We start from the raw sequence: 6,800 nt of genomic DNA, 5'->3' as shown, positions 1-6,800 counted from the left end.
ATTTGCTGGAGGAGAACTTCCCTGAAATGATGAAAGATGAGAATGTATCCATCCAGGAAGTCCAACGAACACCAAACGGGATAGACCCCAAAAGAAAATCACCAAGACACATCATCAAAATGACCAAAACCAAAGACAAAGATAGAATCCTAAGGCCATTCACTTTTGGTATTTCTGTTAAAGCACCACCAGATAAATAAGACAGACCTATACACTTTACCCAGGAGGCACCTGCAGGACATCAGATAATACCCTCCAAGTTCTCTAAATGGGTTTCAAAAGGAAAGGCCCACACACACACTGGAAGATGCACGGTAATCTCCTGGCTCCGTTGCTGGCCAGATCCCCACATGGCCCACAATAGCTATCCAAACAGCCATAGACATCATATAGATTGAAATGGGTAGTGGGCATAGTGGTCAATGGGCAGCAACACAGTTTGGTTAGTGATTATTCAAGAACAAAACCCACTGGCAATTTGCAAGATTCCTGGGCAGTAATGAAGAGCTTTACACTTTGGATATCATACAAAAAAAAGGATCACTGAGAAATTAATGGAAGGCCTTTATGGGGACAAGAGTTTTGGTGACATATTGGGACAAGTTACCATAACCTAGGTCTAAAGTGACTAGGTACCATGTCCTGGCACACAGCACCAACTCCCCCATAGGTTATATAACAGCAGATAGTCTAGCAGCCATGGACTCCTCGTCCCCAACTGGTAACTAAAAAATGGCCGTAATAGATAACGAGGAAGGGCACCAAGATGTCCAAACCCCCTGGAAATTAGCACAACAGGCAGGACTTACTGTTATCCAAAGAGACACTGAGCTCACTGCTGAGCATGTCATATGTTGCCTAAACACCCTTCTCAACTTAAGGATGTGTCAAGGTATATTAAAAAAGGAGAGGGGCCCTTTGCAACTTTGGCAAGTATATCCCATAGGATGTCTTCTCAAAAACAGAGGACACTGATTCACCCTTATTTATATACATACATATAAAGGATTTTCACAGACTTTTGCTATGGCAAGGGCAAATCAAGCCATTACATTTCGGGACTTGAGAAATTAATTGCAATGTATGGTACACCTAAGGAAATTAAGAGTAACCAATACAAACCATTTTACTGGTTCTTATAAAACAATGGCCTGAAAATCCAGGTATTGGCTGGCATTTTCCTTTGCTGTATAAGCACTAAGGGGTCGGGTTAATTAAAAAGATATTCCCCTCAAGGAATAAATTAAAGCCCAAAAGGTCTACTCATGGTTTAAATTAAAAAAAAAAAAAAAAAATCTCAACGCCCGTTAGTTGGACCCGACTCAAAGCGACCCCTCCTTGGGTTTCTGAGGCAGTATCACTACAGAAGTAGATTTCCCAACCTTCCTTCCGAGGAGTAGTTCCACATGAAGATCTGAGAGTTCTAAATGAAAGTCCCACCATGGGAGGGGGTCCTCATGTCAGTAACTTATCCACTTTTATGCCAGAAGTGGACTCTACTAGACAAGTCCTATCAGTCTAAATGCCAATACACACAAACTTCAGACAGGGAAAGTTAGATTGGGGTATCCAATGGCATGTACCAAATGAGTGCTTGGAGTTCTTCCTACTGCTAAGGAAGGAATCCCTTTCTACAACCTTCAATGCCATGTTTCTCAGTGGTCCTGAGTGCAAGGCATTGACAAGGGTCCTAGCCAATATAGTGGGGTACACCAGTTGCAAGAGTAAGATGAATTCTGTTCTCCCCATTGATGATAACTATGACAAAGGGACCCCTTGGGCACAAGGTGTTGTGGGTACATCCATCCATAAAAGACCATATAAGCTACCGAAGTTTCAGCACAGGTAATAGATTATACATTATTAAAAAACAATGACTGGCTCATATATGTGCCTAGTAAGTTTCTTTCTGCTAAAAGCTTAATTAGCTTTTTTGTACTACCTGATGACTCAGTTTGAAAGACAAAAGAAAACACAGTTCTGTCCTGGGAGCATAACACTGCAAAAATAACAAAAATGACAAATAATAAATTCTGGGTATGAAGGTTAATGTCTCTTAACATCCAAGCAACTGGGAATTCTAGAACTCTTTAACTGTATTCATGGGGAACCTGTACACAGACCAAGAGGCAGTCATTTGAACAGAACAAGCGGATATTGTATGGTTTAAAATTTGAAAAGGTGTGCACCAGAGTTGTATCATTTCACCATACTTACTAATTCTCTATTTTGAGCAAATAATCTGAAAAGATGAAACTTATAAAGAAGAATGTGGCATCAGGATCAGAGAAGAGCCATTAAAAACCCATGATATACAAATGGCACAACTTTGCTTGCTGAAAGCAAAGTAATCACGAAACACTTACTGATAAAGATCAATGACTACAACCTTCAGTAGGGATTACACTTCAACATAAAGAAAACAAAAATCCTCACAACTGAACCAATAAGCAACGTTATAATAAACACATAAAATACAGAAAAGGTCAAGAATTTCATTTTACTTGAATCACCCATCAACGCTCATATAAGCAGCATTCAAGATATCAAATGACATACTGCACTGGACAAATGAGATGCAAAAGATCTCTTTAAAATCTTAAAAAGCAAGGTATCACTCTGATGACTAAAATGTGCCTGACCTAAACCAGTCTGTTCAATCGCCTCATGTATGTGAAAGGTGGACAATGAAAAAGGAAGACTGATGAAGAACTGATGCATTTGAATTATGGTGTTGGTTAAAAATATTGATGGACCAGAAGAATGACCAAATCTACCATGGAAGAAGTACAGCCAGAACGCTTCTTATAAGCAAGAATGGTGAAACTACATCTCCCTTACTTTGGACGTATTATCAGGAGGAACCAATCACTGCAGAAATACGTAATTCTTGGTAAACTAGAGAGTCAGTGAAAACAAAGACTCTCAATGACATGGAGGCACAATGGCTGCAACAATGGACTCAAACATACCTGCCACTGTGAGGATGGCACAAGACTGAGCAATGTTTTATTCTGTTTTACACAGAGTTGTTATGATTCAGATCTGAGTGGGAACTGACTCAACAGCATCTAATAACAATTAAATGCTTTTGGTCTGATCAATCTGACTTTTAGTACTTCAGTTTTCATGATCCAAACTAAACAATTATGAGGGCATTTCAAGGCCTAGCTTTCACCTTTGAAACTGCACCATGTGCAGGTCAGGCAAGACAGTACAATGCTAAATAATGAAAGAAAAGACTTTTACACATAAGCCATTTATAAAGTTTGAGGAGAAAAAGAGTAAGGAAGATTAAATTTGTGATTAAATAAAATAGTAGCATAAAATTAAGATTTAACAAATGTTCAACAATCACGTGAATGCACAAATACACACATGCTGGCACACAATGGCATACAAAATACTCAAGACCCTAGGACAGTAGTTTAAATTTAAATAGTGCATACAATATGTGTACAATTTTTGAGATAATTCCCAAATTATCAAAAAATGGACTTTGTCCTAAATCATTCTATGAAGCCAGCATAGCCCTGATAACAAAGCCATACAAATACATCACAAAAAAGGAAAACTACAGACAAATATCCTTCATGAATAGAGATGCAAAATTTGGAACAAAATACTACGGAACATAATTCAACAACACATTAAAAGAATCATAAACCAGAGCCAAGCAGGATTTATACTAAAGAACACAAGTACCATTCAACATCAAAAAACCATTCAACATAATGCACCACATTCACAGAACAAAAAAGAACTGATAAAACCCAGAATCCTTTTCTGATTAAAAAAAAAAAAAAAAAAATCTCAAGAAAGGGATAGAAGGGCAGTTTCTCAACATGATTAAGGACCTATTAAGAACCGATAACCAACCAAGAGACTTCCCCTTGAGAATGGAAATGAGACAAAGATGTCTGCTATCACCACTTGTATTTAATATCATACTGGATGTCCTAGTCAGAGCAGAAAGGCAAGACATAAAAGGTTTCCAAATTGGAAAGGGAGAAATAAAAGTGTCTCTACTATTTGCAGATGACATGATCCTGTATTCGCTGTTGTTGTTAGATGTCACTGAGTTAGTTCCCACTCACAGCAAACCTATGTACAACAGAATGAAACACCGCCTGGTCATGTGCCGTCCTCTTAATTATTGCTATATTTGAGCACATTGTTGCACACACTGTCAGTTCATTTCACTGAAGGTCTTCCTATTTTTTGCTGACCCTCACTTTACCAAGCATAATGTCCTTCTCTAGCAACTGGTCCCCCCTGAAAACATGACCAATATATGAGAAAGTCTCACTGTCCCTGCTTTTAAGGAGCATTCTCACTGTACTTCTTCCAAGACAGATTTGTTCTTACGGTAGTCCATGGTAGATTCAATATTCTTTGCCAACACCACAATTCAAATGCATCAATTTTTTTTAGGTTTTCTTTATTCTTTGTTCAGCTTTTGCATGCATATGAGGTGACTTAAAATACTATGGCTGGGGTCAGGCACACCTTAGTCTTCAAAATCACATCTTTGTCCTTTAACACTTTAAAAGAACTACATGATCATCACAAGAGAAGCTAAAAAGGCATCTGATAGAATTCAATGCTGTTTCTGATAAAGATTCAACAAGATATTGAATAGAGAAAATAATCCACAAGAAAACTTCTAGAACTAAAAATTCAGCAAAGTTGTAGGGTACAACATCAACACACACACACACACACACACAAAAAAAAAAACAACAGTTAGGTTTCTTGGTGGAACCCCTGCGACTATGGTCCCTAGCTGCCCTTCAGGTCTGGAAATGAACCCACTCTTACGGCTTCCAGTCAAAACAAAAGACAGGCATATAAGCTGTACATTTACATTAGGTAGAAACACTCTTTGGAGAGATCAATCATGGGAGAATACAAGGGCTGTGTATGCACAGGGAGACAGCTGAGGGGTGGGAAGACAGCAGTGCATGGGAGGGAAGGACACAGGGAAGTGGTAACTGGGAAGGAAGTGAGAGGGGAGATGTTGCATTGTGGGAAATTGCAGTCAACATCATGAGACAAAGTGTATATGAGATACCGTATGGAAAATGAATTTTCTCTGTAACCTTTCACCTAAATCACTTTTTAAAAAAAAAAATAAATAAGTTTCTATAAACCAGCAATGAGAAATCTGCAAAGAAAATAATTCCATTTACAACAGCATCTAAAGGAGTAAAATATCTAGGAATAAACTTAACCAGGTATGTAAAGAACTTATACAATGAAAAATGTAAAAGATTGCTGTGAGAGGTTAAAACAGAAGTAAATAAATGGAAAAACACTCAATGCTCATGGATTTGAAGATGTAATATGGAGGAAATGTCAATACTACACAAAGTGATCTATAGATTCAACACAATTCTTACCAAAATTCCAACATTGTTTACAGAAATGGAAAAAACTAATCCTTAACTTTTTGAGGCAAAAGGCCTCAAATAGCCAAAGCAATTCTTAAGAGTAAATGTGGAGGTCTCACACTTAACGATTTAAAAACTTACAATACAGTAATCAAAACAGTCTGGTACTGATTTAGTGAAAGATGCACACATCAATGGAATAAAATGGAAAGCCCAGGAATCAACTGATTTGACAAGAGTGCTAAGTCCATTCAATGGGCATGTAACAGTCACTTAAAAATTGGTACTGGGAAAGCTGGATTCCCCCAAGCTGAAAAACAAAGCAAGATCCATTCCTTGCAACATACACAAAAACTAATTCAAAATGTATCAAGGACTTGAATGCTATATCTAAAACCGTAAGATTGTTACAGGGAAATATTGGGGCAAAGGTAGGGGATCTAGTTTTTTTGTTTTGTTTTTCAAGTGGTAGCTTAAACAACATATATAACAAATGCAAAAGCAGAAGATGACAAAATAGATCACTGGGACCTCTTGGAAATAGTAACATACTTCTGTTTATCAAAACACTTCATCAAAAGAGTAAAACACAATCTACTGACCAGGAAAAAAAACTTCATGTCCGATAAGGGTGTTTGTTATCTACTGCTGCTAAACAAATACCCCAAGTGGTTGGCTTTAACAAACAGAAATTTATATTCTCAAAGTTTAGGACACTGGAAGTGCAAATTGAGAGCACTGGCTCTAGGGGAAGGCACACTGCCTGCCTGCTCTGGAGGAAGGTCCTTGTCTCCTTTGAACATCTGTGGGCCTGGCGTTATTTGGAGATCTCCGTGTGTCTTGGCATCAATTTTCTTCTGGGTCTAAGAGGTCCTCAGTGCAGGGACTTCAGGTCCAAAGGATGCACTCTGCACCTCCTCATCCTGAGTGAAAGTCAGGTCCCTCGTTCTCTGTTTGCTTCTCTTCTTTTCTCTTGTAAGATAAAAGGTGATGCAGGCCATACCACAGGGAAAAACTCCTTACATCTGATCAGGGCTGTGACTTCAGTGAGAATGCTGTATCCTACCATAATTCTCTTATAAGGGATTGGCAGATCACATTATCAGAGATGATTACATCATTACATAACTGCCAAATGATATCATTACATATTTGTCAAACCACTAAGAATCACGGCCCAGCCAAGCTGACACGTTTTAGGAGGACACAACTCAAACCATGATAGGGTCTGTTATGCAAAAACTATATAAAATACCGTCTACCTGGCGGGGAGCGGCCGGTGGGTTTGAACCCCCAGCCTTGGGTGTGGCAGCTGACTGCCCGAGGCCCTGAGGCCATCCCTGGGGGCTCAGACGGCTCCCTTGTTACCCTCCCGAGAGGGACCGGGTCTCCGGGAGCAAGGTAAGC

Source organism: Orycteropus afer, unplaced genomic scaffold (genome assembly GCF_000298275.1).
Source record: "Orycteropus afer afer isolate SDZICR_OR568_19922 unplaced genomic scaffold, OryAfe1.0 scaffold00402, whole genome shotgun sequence".
NCBI lineage: Eukaryota > Metazoa > Chordata > Mammalia > Tubulidentata > Orycteropodidae > Orycteropus > Orycteropus afer.
Note: the sequence above shows the minus strand (reverse complement) of the source record.